This window comes from Seriola dumerili, unplaced genomic scaffold (assembly GCF_002260705.1).
Source record: "Seriola dumerili isolate Sdu_G_001 unplaced genomic scaffold, Sdu_1.0 BDQW01000025.1, whole genome shotgun sequence".
NCBI lineage: Eukaryota > Metazoa > Chordata > Actinopteri > Carangiformes > Carangidae > Seriola > Seriola dumerili.
This window is the reverse complement of record NW_019174280.1, coordinates 8,573,469-8,590,573: the sequence shown is the minus strand read 5'-3', so window position 1 is coordinate 8,590,573 and position 17,105 is coordinate 8,573,469.

Below are 17,105 nucleotides of genomic sequence, written 5' to 3'. Positions count from 1 at the left end.
CTCAGGCTATATTTAGCCTTCCCTGGTGCTCATATTGAATGGTCTATATTGTGATACTATTTTTGTAACTAAATATTATGGTGTAGCTTGGTGAACTAGCTCGAACGAGTCAGATAACTTCAATAATAGCCTCAAGTATGGAAGACGTATAATTGATAATACACACTCACATGGAAATTGTGTTTAGCTTGCATGTGCTGAACGTACACACACACACACACACTATGTACACTACACATACACTTACTCAAAAACTTTGCACGGTGGATTGCCAACCTGTTATTCATGCTGAGAGCATCTGTCGCAGACCAAGATGTCTTCCGAGTCCTCAGCTGTTACAACTGCAGCATTTTTGGGTTTTTTTTGGATGACCTCTCCAAAAAAAAAAAAAAAGAAAAGAAAAAAAAAATAGAAAGACAGAAAGAAAACAGAGCCTAAAAAATCCTCATACTTGATAGATGCGTGATGTTTGTGAATGAGACCTATCAATCCCACTTTGTACTACTATGCTAATATTTTCCACCAAACCAATTCACTACAGAAAGATGTCCACGTCAACACTTGTTTACATTTTGTATTTAGACCTATCATGGTACATTTCAAGCTAATGAAAGGCTGTATGCTGTTTTCAGAGCACTATATTTTCCATTTGAAGTCTAAATACAAGATTTAAACTCCCAAGAGTGCAGTGGATAATTGACGTAGTGTTGATAATTACTGTAGCTCAGGATTAGTGATTTCAGATTCACAGCTGGCAAAGCCTGAAGGAAGCGTGATAGAAGACACTTTGAGACAAAAGGTTTCAGAACTGCAAAACATAAAAAGGAGAACAGGTGTGAGAATAATTATCTGATGTAAGAGGGATGATACAGCAGGGCAGATCACCACAGGTCTAGGATCAGTCACATACGGGTCTTACTATAAGGGGAACAGGCGATGAAAACACCTCAAGCAGCTGCCCCCTTACTAAGCACGCCAAATCCAGTGAATCCTGCTTTTGAAGTTAATATATACAACAATTAATGTAACACCATTGGCATGTGGATGGAAGAACCGTTGCAGCACCTTTTTTTTTCACTTTTAGTTTATGACCTGACTTTTATTTGAGCTAATTTCTCTTTACTTTTCTTTAGCTTTATTCTTTATTTAACTATCTTTGGGTTACAGGTGTCCATATGCAATTTCCTTTTCTTTGTTTTTAGATTTTAGTATTGATGAAAACTTCAGACACATTATCTATTTTAGCGTGGCATCAGGTTATTTAATACGACCAGTAACATCATTAGCTCTTCCCTAACTTTGTTTTTTGTTTTTTTTTTGATTATATGTATCAATTGACCTTCATTCCAGATGGCAAAACCTCAACCTCCTCAATTTATGAACTCACCTTGTTATAGGGGAGTGAGTAGCTGACACTTAACCTCACAGTTAATACTGCATTCCTTTAAATACATCTGTGTTATGTACAGCTATTTTGTATTATTTTATATCATAATCTTCTGTAATCGTCCGGTGCACAGACAATCGCTATACACATGTCAATAAACCTGTTAAAAAGATGAAGCTGCTCTGTTCTGTCTCTATCAATTACTTCTCTTCTGTAGAGTATGAAACATAAAGCATCGTTATAAAGTCACGAATGAGCTTATTACAGAGCCCAGTTCAGTGTATTTAATTGTAGCAAAAAGCGAAGTGCACGTCACGTGTGCTGGCTCCAGCAGAGGGCGCTCTCTACCAGCTCTGAGGCTGACAGCAGGCCAAATGCACCGTGATGGAGTTGCTTTCAGTTGCATCACCTCTTTAAAATAATCAAGCGTTTTAATGAGCAGTTTTGGCAGTCGTGTTCATCACCACACACATGTGATAAGAAGCTGCAAATGTCTGCAAAATTACAGAACGCCTGATTTAAAATAGCAATTTAAAAGACTTAAGTTCTTCTCTCTGCGAAAGAATTCAGGATGTAGAATGAAAGACCTGCTGAGAGTGGTGTTATTCAGAAGTTTGTTCAAAAATGATTTCACTGGGGAGGAGGCTTTTTCTCTGTCAAAGATTATGAAGCATATTTCATGCGTATCTCACTGACACACTACATTTAATCTCTTCCAAAGCATGTGAGGGAGAAAACCAAAAGCATGCTGAAACTCTATAGAAGAGACTGTGAAAACAAAGTAAATTCTTCTACATGTTAAGACATACTATAATGTTTGGGCTGAGGAGAGTCAGTTTTGATGAATGTTGACAACTGGTGTTTGAAATGTTTAGGATATATACTTTCTTTAAAGCCTCCTGTTTCATAGAATATACTTACACACACTCTATGTGAGAGTGAAATGTAATTACTGCTATAGTCTGGTTTTTACTCCATCATGTTATAATGGGGAAGGAACTCTTGACATCCTCACTAACAAAATTGTCCAAATATTACAGATATTACAGTGGCCTAAAGTTTAAACAAGAGAACAGAGTGACAACTGATGGAAGTGAGACTGTATGGTTGAACCCAGAAATACTGTCTAGTGTTCATTTGATTCATTCTCGATGTCAGTACCGGATCACACCTAGACCCAGGACCACCACTAGACCCCAAAAACCCCACATTAACTATGGCAGTTAGTTCATGGTTATATGATGGTTTTAATTTCGTTTGAGAATATGGGAAAAGGCGCCGCTAAAGTATTATATCACCTGACATAAGGACTTTGAGTGTAACACATAATGGCTACATCACAGAGCGACATGTCATTTGAAGCAATTCTGCAGACACCCAAAGCTGACACCAGATGTGTCACACAGATATAAGAAGTAGTCAGGTACTGTGACTGATCTACTGGAGTGATAGTGTGGTAAAGCTTCTGCCTCTCTGGAGGGCTGACACCTATGAACATTGAAATAGGACATTGATGTGTCCTGATGGGTTGACACATTTGAAGATAAAGCCAGTGTGTGGGCTTTTATGTATGCTGCTTCATTATCTAATGTTGAGGCTTTGTCTTGAAGAGGGGCCTCGCGGCAAGTATTGTAAAGTACTTTGAGTGGTCAGTAAGACTACAAAGCGCTGTATATGTGCAAGTCCATCCAAGCACAGAGAGGGGAGGTACAGGGCTTAACAGGGGCCCAGCAGGTCTTTCTTGCCCTGAGGCCCCTTGCAGGTTTATCCTGCCATGCTCAGTGTGTGTGTGTGTGTGTGTGTGTCAGGGGATGTAGCATAGATGCTGGAGGCAAGGTTTAGCAATACAGTTGTATTCTCACTGGAGGGATTTGTAGGTTTTGATCCCAGCTAATTAATGTGAAACCCTCAATGGGAGTAATGGGTATCTGTGACCGGGAAGTTTGAAGGGGACTCTCCTGTCCCTGTGTGTGTGTGCTTTCATGCATATGTCTTTTTGTGTGTGTGTGTGTGTGTGTGTGTGTGTGTGTGTGTGTGTGTGTGTGTGTGTGTGTGTGTGTGTGTGTGTGTGTGTGTGTTAATCATTGGCTCTGAAATCTTTGCTCTCTGTGGACTCACTCTGAAGGTAGCAGGGGGCGTTCATACCATTGTTCATCAATCCACCCATTAACTACAGACACTGGGAAACTTTAATTAAGCTGGGGCCACAGATGATTAATTAACTTTAAGACTTTCACTTCTTTTTTCTTTCCTTATACACATTTCACTAAGTCACCAAGCCATAGAAAGTGTTAATTTAGCCACATAATTTACAAATCCAATTAAAGCCAATATTAAGGCACCACAAGCTGCTGTCCTGTGTTCTCCAGTCTTATAACATTATTCTCTTTTGTGGCTCGACTGGCAATGGATGCCTTCACATGTAAGCCGAGCAGAATGTATTAAACAGGGGTTAAGAGTTGTAATAAGTTTGATTATTTTATGGAGTTTATTATGCTGTGTTATCCTGTTAGGGAGGTGATGTTGTGGCAGTAGGTTGGTAATCCGGACTGTCTTGTGTCTCACAAAGTAGTCTCCTGCTCTGCTGTCGTCACACAGTTTGTGAAGGGAGGGCCCAACCTGTATGTGACTGGGTGAGAATACGACAGAGGAGGAAATCTGTTTCAACACCTGCCACATACAGCTACCTCAAGTCTTCAGGAATATATTTCCTCACTGTGGAAGTCATGTGAAGCCTGCTGATGATGTTACTTCAGTTTATACACCCACTCCGTCTTCTATCAGACCACTAATTCCCCAGTACATTTTTCGCACTATTTACATCAAATTTCATATACAGCAGTAGTAATGCTGAGTGACGTTGAGGTCACGCCCTCCTTTTATAGACCGATTCCAATGTTTTTAGGCTCAGTATGTTTAAATTTAACTACTTTTAGGTTAATATTTATTTAAAGGATCCAGTATTTTTCCACCAGAATTTTATGTCAGAATTTGAACCTTTATACAACAGATAACAATGATAAGAAAAGAAAAATCCAAATAATACAAACAAATGGAGACTTCTTTGTGGTGTCTGCTCAAAATCTTCTGAAAGGAGTTCAGTGGTGTGTTGGGTATAGGCTATTAGTATTTCTAAACTGTGTTTTACCATCTTGGATGTTACAGATGTAATTCCATTCACCTACATTATTATAGAATTTAGTAACACAATCTCACCATATCAGGATAGGCTACCACTGAAAGCAGATTACCAGTTTGTGGCACATAATAGAAATAGAAATTAAAAAATAGCAAATTACAAATCAACACATAACCATAAACTGTAGACTGTCCACCATGAGGTTTTTGCCTAAGCTATCACATGAAGATATGGTCTTTATGAAGAACTGTAATAAGTTTCTCCCAATCACATTCTGTTAGAGCTCTGGGCACTTTAAAGCCCCGCCCCCTCTGAAGCTGACCAATCAGAGCCCAGTGTGCTTTGCCCGCCAACGTTTTGCTTTCTCCCGCAACCGTAAACAAACGGTTGTGGCTTTTACAATGGAGTAAGTTCTGCCTTATCAGTTTGAACCAGATTCCGATCTTGAACAAGAATGATAGACCCGATCCACGATCCTTTGCAAACTACTATTAGGAAAACAAGCATAGGCTTACCCACCGCCAGCCAGTCGGAAGGAGGGAATGGTGGTGTGGAGAGAAGTGATGCCAGTAAAGTACTAAAGGAATATACAGTTGTAAATAATCAAGGAATGGACATACAATCGACCGTTTTTAAGGTAGGGAGTCGCCACCGTTTTGCTGGTTTACAATGCTGGTACATCTGAATGAATTGTACTGTTGTGCTCATAGTTACTGCAAATGAACTGAATGGTTACATTGTGGACGAGGTATAACATGTCAATACTAAACATCTGGTCATCGGTGACCCCGTTAAACATCACAAATCCTATATTAAATTTTGCCCTGACAGAGGTAGGCTACTCCCTTTGGTGTGTACTTTGAGCCCTGCAACTGAGATCATTTACATGCACAAAAAGCTGTATAACATAATATAGGAAAGGGAAACCTGGAAAAGCATAATAGGTCCTATTTTAACTAATATTTTTACCTTTGAACAGGTGCAATATTTTAGGAGAAGCTTAGGGTTTTCCTCCATACTCTTCCACTAGTTTTGTTTTCTAAAATATCAAATTCTGAATGGCTTATGTGACAGAGTTAGAGGCTAGCTTAAATGTGCTAGCTCATGCACTTGACTTGCTAGCTGCCAAGATAGATACCGTGACAACGCTAGTCATAGGCAGAATGGTTTGGCCATCTTTTCTCATGTTGCTGTTTTTCAGACCCTTTATTTATAGCTAAGACATGCATTTATTTTACATTTAGCCTCATGTGCCCAATTTTTAGTCGTGTTTGTGATTCTGCACATTGGATTCAAGTGACCTTTCCTGAGCCTGTCAGTTTGTATTTTGTAGTTGAAACTGAGCTAATTTATTTCTCCATTTTGGTTCCTGTTTGACTTATTTTGCTGTTGAAACTGAGCTTATATATCTTTCATGCTCCTCATTTTGAATAGGGAGGTGCTCTTGTGCTGCTGTTCCTCTGCTACTAAGTGAATATAGGCCACTCTTCTGTTCCCACGTCTTCTGTTCCCACATTTTCCCAAAGTTCCTTCTTTTCCTCCCTGACGTTGCTTGCGCTGCTCGCTACTCTCACTGTGACCAATAACAGCCCTGAGGAGGCATCGCTTTAATACCCTGTAAATGACAACTAATGAAGATGGTATTTCCCCTCATTACTTTGTGTCTTTTAGGGGGCAGGGCTGTCAGTGGTGCTTGGTTGATGCAAACACGTGCCACTTTTATTTTACTCAGCTATATATTCACGGTTGGAAAATCTAAGTGTTCCTCATCTTTTTTCCCTCTCCTCAGCACCTTCAGCGGTCAGGGATGAGCACTCTCCTCTTATGGCTGTATCAAGCGCACGCTCAATTAGCATCGCATGGTAGGTGAGAACCATTTTGAAAACATTTCTCATTACACCTTATCGCTAGGGCACAGAGGGGGGCAACATGAAGCAAATTAGAGGGGTGAGCAAACCACGGAGGGAGGACTGGAAACATCAAAGTGTTCCTGCTCTGTTTAAATTGAGTGATCTCGTGTGAAAGATCCCCACTACATAAAGATTAACCCCATCCACCCCCCACCCCCCCCACACACCCCCACAAATCACACATACACAGCTAATATCACACACCCACATACCCTTGAATTCATGTGTCAAGGGTTAATAACTATGAGGATGAGGACACTGGGGGGCTCGTGTGTGGTGTTCCTGCAAATGAATGTGTGCGTGCATGTAGAATGTGTATATGCTTGTATGCATGTGAGGATGCTTGTGTGTATAACTGGGGGGGTGGGGGGTGCGGGGTGGGAGCTGACTGCACACAAGCAGGGAGGAAGAGATCACACAGCAAGTGTGAGAGAGGCTCAGTTTCATCTCAGACCGACGGACTGACATGTTACAAATCCCAGCAGCAGCAGCACTGAACAGACCTGCCAGCACTCAGGAAAACACTGACACACACACACACACACACACACACACACACACACACACACACACACAGGCAGTCTGTGTGAGAGTTGATGTGTTGCCTGTTTTCCTCCAGTTTCATCATGTCCTTTAGCTAAATGCAAATTTTGGTCCTTTTCATTACATTGTAAAATGTGAGAGCTGAGGTTGTGGTATCTGTATGTGTGTGTTTGTGTTTATGAGTCTTTCAGTGTGTGCATATAGGTGTGTCTTTCCATCCGTTTGTGCCTGTTGTCTTCGGTATGTGAAAAACTGTGTGTGCCTTCTGTGTCTTCCCCAAGTTGTCTTTCACTCTGTGTGTGTGTGTCTGCTCAATCCCGCCCGGTGGATTAGTGACGTTGGTGGAGCTCACCCTCTCCCTCTGATAAGGGCACGCGCTGCTGCCTCCCGCTCTCTGCTCCCCGCGCTCAATTTCAGATAGTGCTAATGGAATCTGTCCCGCGCGATTGTAATGCAAGCGAGACTCATTTTCCATGGAGCTTGGAGCTGTCAGCTTGGCAGGACTGTGGGGGGGTTGGGGAGCAGGAGGGGAGAGCCAACGAAGAGAGGGTTGATGGGAGGACGAGGAAGGAGAGGATGATGATGAGGAGGGTGTGTGTGTGTGTGTGTGTGTGTGTGTGTGTGTGTGTGTGTGTGTGTGTGTGTATGTGCGTGTCTGACGTGTGTTATGGTAGGCCTCCTCCCTCTTGTCAGGGAGCTGTAGTGTAGCTTCCCACACATTGCCCATCATGCTCGTACCTACACACACACACACACACACACACACACACATTTCCAGGTTAACATATGGTAAACTTTATTCATGACATTGGAAATATCAGTTTGAATTCCTATCAAAAGTTCAACTTACTTGTTTTTGTTAAGCTTTTACCCACATTTTGTGGCCTTCATCAGCAGATGGAGTTTGCTCGGTTGTCCAGGGGGCAAAAAAGCTCTGGAGGGGTAATATATTAGTTGTCGTTACATAATCATTATTTTGGCAACAAACTCACCAATACAACAGGCTTTTTTCACATCTGAAATTTTGTTACTAATGATATTAACAATGGCTCAGTGTTATTCAAGTGTCCCAGTAAATCCTGACAGTGTGACTTTGAGGCAGCATGAACAACACCAGGACCCTGAAACTGAAGCAGCTAAATGAAAGTCAGCTATCATTGATTTTGTTGTGTACACCTGCGTATTTTTTCTACTGGGGGCCGAGCCTTCAGCTTTAAAACTGTCACAACTGGCTTTGTTGGTCAGATTAGTTCGTACTGTAAAAAGCAGGTCATAATCTGAGGTTTTGGTGAATAATTATGAATTTCAGTGTGGATTGTTTCGGCTTTTTTTTAAAATATGTCAACATTTCTACATATTAATTGAGACAATTGCCACCATAGTTATGGACATTACAAAATAAATAACTTATTGCATTATATGCAAAAATGTTGACATGCTCAACATTTTCATTACTTAATTGAAAGGTCATTACTTGGCTTGCTTTATGGTAGTTATTACATTAGCGTCTCAGTGTATTGCTAGATTCATTTTGGAGGCCTAATGTTTTTTGGATAAACCTCTGAGGTTGGAGTCCCCTACAAACAGAATCCTCTGCTCTGATTTATGACTTTTTCTAAGCCTAGATGAGTTTGAACCTGTGTGTCACTTTTGTACATGTGAATGTGAGTTAGGAACCAGTTGCGTTGTAAGCATCTGCCTGCAGGTGGCAGTGTTTGCATGTTGAACAGTGTAAGAGCATAGCTGCTGACCACTGACCAGTTCTCCTCTGTGGACTTCCTTCTGCTCTCCACCTTGTTCCATTCTTGCTTCTGGACCCATCTGATCAACTACTATATTTTCTCCTCTTATTCCTCTTTGGTATTTATGTTCATTGCCTACTTAAAACTATTTGTTTTCAGAAACCCATCCACAGCTCTTTTCACACAGCTCTGCTCTTAAGGAGTCATGTTGAACATTATTTATTTTTCCTTTTGTGAGCACTAACTCAACAGATTCCTGAAATTAATTTCTAGTAATAATTCTTGGCATAAACAGTGTATTTGCTGATGAATTAGATGAGAAATTCAGTCCAGTCCAGCCACACACAGGGCCAGGGAGTTCAGTAAGGTCAGGCCATACGTGTCACTATGTGATGTTCATTCTCTTCCTGTCCCAATCTCTGCTCATTCACTGCTGTTCAGTTCAGCAAGGGGAAGGGAAGGAAATACCAATTTGGCAGCGTTACAGGGATTACAGTGGTTGTGGGCATCTTTAATCTGGGACAGACTGTGGCATTTGTCTGCACTTAAAACTGTCATCAGCCCTGCCCTGTCTCTCGGCCTGTCACCCTGTTAGAAAAAACACGAAACACGGCTGGAGCTGATTAGACTCTTTAAAATAAATAAATAAAATAAATAAACAGCAACCTAAATCTCACAGCCAGGGCTTTACGCAGCCTGAGCCCCCATTACTGGTACTCTACCCCCTGGGAAGAGTTTAGCGTCAACAGACCCTCCTTCTGCAGGGGTGGAGGAGGGTCTCCATCACTGACAGTAGATGAATGTCTATACCACATCAGGGAGTTTAGTATTCTGATAGAAAAACCAATAATGCGCAGAGAAGTTCATTAAGGGTCAGACCTGCAAGTGAAGAGCAAACAACCTTTAATGGACTCAAATCCAACATCATTCGTTGTGCGTGAGCGGACACATATGCTTCTGCAAACACACACACAAACAGCGTCACACACATGCAAAAGAGCATATGCTTAATCACCATTGGAGTTTCCCAGGAAATAAAAAAGCCGCGGTGGATTAAATCCTTCGAGCTGAACATTAGAGAAGTGCAGAGTTCAGCTCTTGCAGAAAAAAGGCAAATCATTATCTTCCAGAGAGAGAGAGAGAGAGAGAGAAAGAGGAAGAATCAGAGGTTGACGGCGGCAGACTGTGATACTGAGGAAGAAAGGCGTCACGTTGCGAGGAAGACAGACTGATAAAAGAGCGAAGCCATCAGCGGCGGAAGAGAGAAAGGGCCCCACAAATTGGCAAAGGGAAATCAGGGTCTCTCTGCTTTGCATTTCATTTACATGGCTGGCCATATCGACCAATCGGATTGGGAGCGGAGCCCGTGGCTTAGGAAGGCGAATAAAGACTCCAAATGCCTTCACTGCTCTCATCCCTCTCTCTCATAATACCCTGTCTGCCCTTCTTTTCTCTCTCTCCCTCTCTTTTCTCCCCTCGCTGTCATAATACCCTTTCTCTCCCCATTCTCTCCTCTCTGGCGTGGTAGTATAAGTAGACCCTGTCCGATGTGATAGTGGGATGAGGAGAGGGAGAGGAGGGGGAGGACGAGAGGTGAGGAGGAGGGGTGCCACCCACTCAAACTTGGAAGAGCTAGAGCATGCGTGTGTGTGTTTGTGTGTGTGTGTGTGTGTTTGCATTTGTGGATGTTTATGGGGGCATGTGCACACGTTTCGTGTTTGTTGTTTTCACACATAAACCCGACACAAACAGAAGCAGCGTCAGCCGATGTGTTTTTGTTGTTTTTGTTGTAGTTGTTTGGGAAGCGGGGATCCTGCGGCGCTCACCTGCATGACACACACAACGTAACACCAGCAGAACATTTTGTTAACCAGACAAATCCACTGACACAGAGTACATGCAAACATACACCAACAGAAGACATAATACATGCTAATTAATTTAGAAATGCTCTATAATTAATGAGAATTATATAATGTAATTACATACTACACATGGTAGATGATAATTAACACTGATCACTATCATGTGACATTTTTGACATACAATTGATGGTGCATTTCGTCAGTGGAATGTATTAGCACACACACACACACACACACACACACACACACACATGCAATGATAGACTTCCCCTTGGTTCCCCATGAATTCATTTGAATAATGGCATGTAGACACACATCAGAAAAACCCATGAATGACCCCAGGCATTTCTCACAGTAGACATGCAACCACTTAACGCTTAAGCACACTCACTCTCTCACTCACTCACACACACACACACACACACACACACACACACAGACCTTCAGGGTATAATTTTGTGCCATATTAGGAGTCTAATAGTTTACCTTCCATCCATGCAAGAGAGGCCTCCATCTGCGAGTCAATTGAAAGTTTTGGAGAAAGCGGTGGAGGATGAGAGAGGAACTTATTCTCTTCTGTCATAGATAATAACTATATCCACCACATTAGTGCAGCATATTTAGATGTTCCTTTTGTGCAGTGGTGGAACAAGTATTGTGATCTTTTACTGTAGATGAAGCAGCAATACCTCAATAACAAGAAAAAATCTTGTCGTCCTAATTTTACTTGAATAAACCATGTGAGAGTGTTATATTACATCCTCATTAGTCTTTGAGATTCATATTAATGCCCATTCAGAAGAAGATCTGTGGTACATCCTTAATGCATTTGGGGAAATCTGGCCCTGAAGTGTCTAAGGAAGACACATATTTTCCATCAGTCCCCAACAGTTCACAAAACACATGGATCACTTTCCCTACGCAGCCTCCTCACCTTCAGAGCTGACATCAACAAAGAAATACAGCAGCTTATCAGCTGTGCCAGTGGATCCTTTGTAAAACACAGGAGTTTTTGCAGACCAAGACATACAAGTGACGACCAGCATGTTTGTTTACAAGACAGGAGTTCGCCACACTGTTTGGTGGTTTTGCTGTTTGGAGCAGAAACCTGTTCTGTCTCGAGTAAAGACATCAGAGCCTCGAGGTCCTACCGCTAGAGATGTATCCAAAGAAATCTTGAGCATGATCTGGAAACACAAATAGAAATAACAGTTTGCTAGAGCAAGGATCGTACTGCCACCGATATCGTTTAACACCGAGTCAGTAAGAATACTGGACTCACGTTTGCCAGTACAGATCCTTATATACGTATAAGGGTGATCTCTTTTCCACATCAACCTAGATTAGACAGTTTTTTTTTTTTTTTTAAATCTTGGATTTGTGCAAAACTGGTTTCCTAAAAAATTCTGCTAATTTAAAGATGGACGTAGTGCACTGAGAAACACTATTTTCTAGTCCTAGCTGCTAAAGACTCAATGCCTTGCATTTCAGTATCTGAAGGTTGGAAGTGTATCATCGTCGTCATCATCATCAGAGCATGACAGAAAAAATGAGTTACTCACTGTCACTTCCCTCCATGCTGAGATTAATCTGTGGTAACACCTCACTTGTCATCATCTTTCATCACCTACATCATCCTCATTATCCTTTTCCCTGTCCAAACACACACACACACACACACACACACACACACACACACACACACAGTGAGTACCCCTCATTGCCGTTAATCATCAATAACAATACCTTATTTGTCAGGGAGGAATGTTTACAATGGGATGATCCCCCCCCCCTTGGCGTGTGAGCCCCTCCCCCAACACCACAGTGTGTCAGTGTGCCACCAATTACTGAGCGCAAACTGAATGAGGTCATAACGGGATGGGGTCATTAGCAAAACAAACCCACCGACCCCGTGGGGCAAAAGGAGGCGAGGAAACAGGGGGATCTCCTCCAGAAGATCTCCCCCAAACATCCCACCACCACTGAATTTACAGGCACAAGCTGAAAGAGCCCCCCCTCCCCCACGTGCTCTTCACCACCATCCAATAGTGTAAGACGGTCAAACTTGGAAAATGTCCTTGAGCACTCAGAGCTTTGTAGTTCATTTTTTGGCTGTACATCAGGATCTTGGCATCCGTTTACATCACCTTACTGTAATGTCTGTGATAGGTTTAGTTCAGTCATGTCATTAAAATATATTTAGATGACACTGAAGCTGTGAATTACATCATGCATACAAAAACAAGTGTTACACTGATGACTACTAAATTTACATGCAAGCAACTGATGGCTACTCTCAAGCCGTTGGATGATGTTTGTAGTATTTCTTTTCCTGTACTTCATCGCTACTGACATTTTTCATTCATGTCCCTGCTTGTATGTGAAAAATTACTTGCCAAATTTAAAAAGCTTAAATTACGCTAATAGCTAGCATCCTCCATAAGCCATGAAACTACAACCTGTGCTTGAAGCTAATTTGAAAATAACAAATCAACAGTAGCTTCCATTTCATGGATTCAAATCAATGTTGCGTAACTTCTTCGTAAGAAGCTTTTTTTTTCAGTTTCTGTTGCTCAAACTACATCTAGTTTACCTTTTATTATTATGTTTATTTATTTTTCAGTATATATCCATTGCCTTTTTTGATTGGATTTTTAAAACAGCAGTTCATGAATTTCTTTTGTGGGGCAAGTGGGGAAAGAAAAGTACGGTTGAAGTTGATGCCGCAGAGGCTGAAATATCCAATACCATGGACGAAGAGTTTTACAGGCTGCACATTGCTGGTGAATTGGCTCTGACATGTAGTGATGATATGGTTAGTTTGCAAATGTGATATTGTCAATCTGATGTGTAGATGAAGGCCTTTTTTGAGTTTTTAGTTGACCCTTTCTGTAGTAACTTAGAGCATGAGACCTTCAATAACACCTAAGAGCTGACAATAGTTGTTTGTGTTGATGTTGTCCATGCTGTTCTTGTTAATGGTGACGTTGTTTTGTGGGCGCTTCATGGTCAGGGTCGCCTGTTGGTTTCTCCGTGCTGACGTCACTATGTTTTTATGGTTGAAAAGTAGGACAGCAGATCTGTTATGGGTCACCGTGGAGCAGGCACGGCAAAACACCTCCCTGGGCAGCACACACACAAACACACACACTCGTTAAACCCACTTAAACAACAAGTGCCGTCTATGGTGTGATAAGAATGATAAAAGTCGATAACAGATATTTAAGAATAATAATGGTCCAACAAGCTGTCCATCAGTCATTCAGAACTGCAACTGTGCCACCTGCAGCTAAAAGCGTCCGTCAACATGAACATACATGTCATCTGCCATATCATGCACTGCGTCTGAAGCCATTATTTCCCAAACTATGAAAATATTGAAGATGCTAAAAGCGATTAGCGATGAGGCTGTCCAGTGTGTGTGTGTGTGTGTCCTTTGTTGGCCAAGGGCATATTTGTGTTTGTGTATCTCCATTGTGACGCGTGTAATCCGCATGCTCTCTAATCCCAGAGCAGGTGGCCAGGCGTGTGGCGGCTGTGGGGGTGCAGAGAGGGCACACTCTTCCTGCTCCCTTAAACACGCTCACACACACACACACACACACACACACATATGATTGATCCACAGACCCATAAACACATCCATGCTTGCTCCACATTTTGTGCTTTATATTATCGCAGGGGAGAGGAAACACAGAGGGACACTCGCCTGCACCAAGTCACCCACACCTAATGCCCACAAATACACACGAGCACTCATGGCCTGGTGCAGGACCTGTGACTGGGGAAAAATCTCAGCAGAGAAGCACGTGCCAGCATTTCCAGTCTGCCCCTCCCCAGCCACCACCTCCCTCCATGTGTCCGCAACAGACACGCTCGCCTCCAGGAGCTCACTGCTGCCCTTAACAGGTGGGCCGAGCCGAGGCGGGGCAGGGAGAGAGGCATCTGTCAACAAACTCTACATCCATCCTCCTCTCCTGCACTACCTCTCCATCTGCCCAGAGAGAGGCAGAGTGAGGAGGAAGGTCAGTAACGCAGTGGAAATTAGGAGACGGTCGTCATGAGGCCTCTCCTGAAGCCCAGCGGTTGTATTCTTCTCTGTGGCTCGTGTCCCACTTCTCTCTAATTGTACCAGAGGTGAACTCGCATGTGGTTTCATAAGGTTTTCTGCACTGTACCGTTGAATTGACAAGCAACGGGAGGCCCCCTTGACCTTTGGCCTTTGCATTGTAACAGCAGTACAGGAGAAGTTTGGCAGTTGAGGTCTCTGCGTGTCCACATAGCGAGCTGTTGGCACTGATGTGACCTTATTTAGATTTGCTATTTGCTATGAGTTTGTATATTTGTCTGAGAAGTAATTGCTTTTTGATTTGGAGCCTTGTTGTTTGTGTTGAGTTCGCAGAAATTAATTAATAATTAAAACAGTAGTTTTCCTAATGATTATGAGCATGAGCTCCATGATAACTGAATCAATCTATTTGCTGAGGAAGACTGTGAGATGCTGATGAAAGCTTTCAGAAAAAGTGAATAAGTGGACCTTGAGTCAAGATTTTTGTTTGTGGCCAATTTTTTTTTTCTAATCATAGAGAACAGCAACCTCGGTCAGTTAAATTTATGTCATTTGCAATGGATTACAATGGTGACACATTGTTACAGTGGATATTTCCAAATGTCTGTGGAAACATCTGAGATAAATCCTGCTGTAATGCAGTTATTTAATGTCCATGCATGTGCTGATTATTATATTTATATTTGGCGTTATTTTAGCTGTTTACATGACAAACATGACATTACAATACAAGGTTAAAATTAGGTTTTGCTCACTGTTTTGTTTAGATAGTGTAATAAAACAGTTTTTTTTTACATATATAAATAATAAACATTCATATTTGGATTAATAATTAGAAATATGAACAGATTCACAGCCTGTAGTGCTCCTTGTTCCCAATTTCAGATTTTAGTTTTAGAGTTTACAAGCAAGTGCAGCAACACCATTATGGATTTATTGTATTTCAGCATCAATCACCAGTCACACTGTAGTCCGGTGTTTTAGTGACAGTTAGGTGGGAAAAAGTGCACTGACCCGATTTGTCCTTAGTGCTCGTGTTAGGAGATATATGTATTATTCTTGAACCAATAACAGACAGCCTCCGATCGATCAGTTTGGATCAAACTTTGCTGAATAAACTGACAGCCATCCACTGTGGAGGTGTGAATGTGATTTTATTGTGATTTTACAGTTTCTGTGACGCCTGCCTCCTCAACGACACTTATGTGCTCCATATAGGAGCTTCCTCGACAAAGCTCCCTGCAAATATCTGTTTGCGTCAAATGCTTTTAGTTTCAGCTTATGGATGTAAATTTGGCCATTAAATGCATGTAATCTGTTCCTCTTATAAGGAGATTTATGATTTTTTTTCCCCCTGCTAATGGTCTGTTCTCATAAGGGCAGGAGTGCTTTGTTGGCTGGATGTCCACTGTTGACATAATCCAGGGTTGTAAGGTCCTGAAGCTAAATGGATGTTAAAAAAAAAAAAAAAAAAAGAAGAAGAAAGAAACATTAACTAGGCATTAACTTTATGTAAAGCATTAATTCTCTAATGGCATTTCATTTTTTTTTACATATGCCAGATTTTCTTTAAACCCGTAATCAGCTTTCTGCTCTATGTCTGTGTGCATACATCATATGTCTGCTGTATTCCATCGAATAACAATATCTCAGCATTATTGATGTTTTGACTCACATCTTCACCCCCAGCCGTATGGTGGAGACACCCAGCTCAAATCCTAGAAATATTCAAGGGTCATTTAGTGAAATATTTCACTAGTGTTGTCTTTATGAGGTTTACATAGATTCATAACAGGCTCAAGTCTGGAAATCAGTTAATTCTACCAAACTGAGTTATCACTGGGTGAGATTAATGTACATATTATGAACGAGGCCTGTGCTCATCGTGGTTTCCTTTGCCTGCAGGATTCAAAAAGATGACAAAGAAAAATCTAACAGTACCAGGTCTGTCACAGGACTCTGGGAAATTAAAAACATGCAGTGTGCCATGTTTTCAACACAAAAATAGCATCAACAGAAGGTGAAAGCGGTTATTATTATTGAAGCAGCACTCAGGAGGTCCAGCATTTTCTGCTGTATTTCCCTCATAATTGGAAGGAAGCCAAATATATAAACATACTTCACAGCCCCATGATCCCAGTTCCTTCCACAATGGCACCAAACTCTCCCTGGGCACCTGACAACATGTAGTAGAGTGAATGGTAGAACAACGCCGTCAAACAATCTATTACTCTTAATATACTCACGATTAACAACAATTTGACCGGCTGCATACATTATCACTAATGTTCTGTTTATTGATCATAAAGAACAAGAAATTACCTCTTCAAAAATGTATATAAAAATATATAATATTGATGAATAAAATTACAATAAATTACACTTTAAATCCATTTTATACTAGTTTATACTTCTACTCCACCACATTTCAAAGGGAAATGTACTTTTTA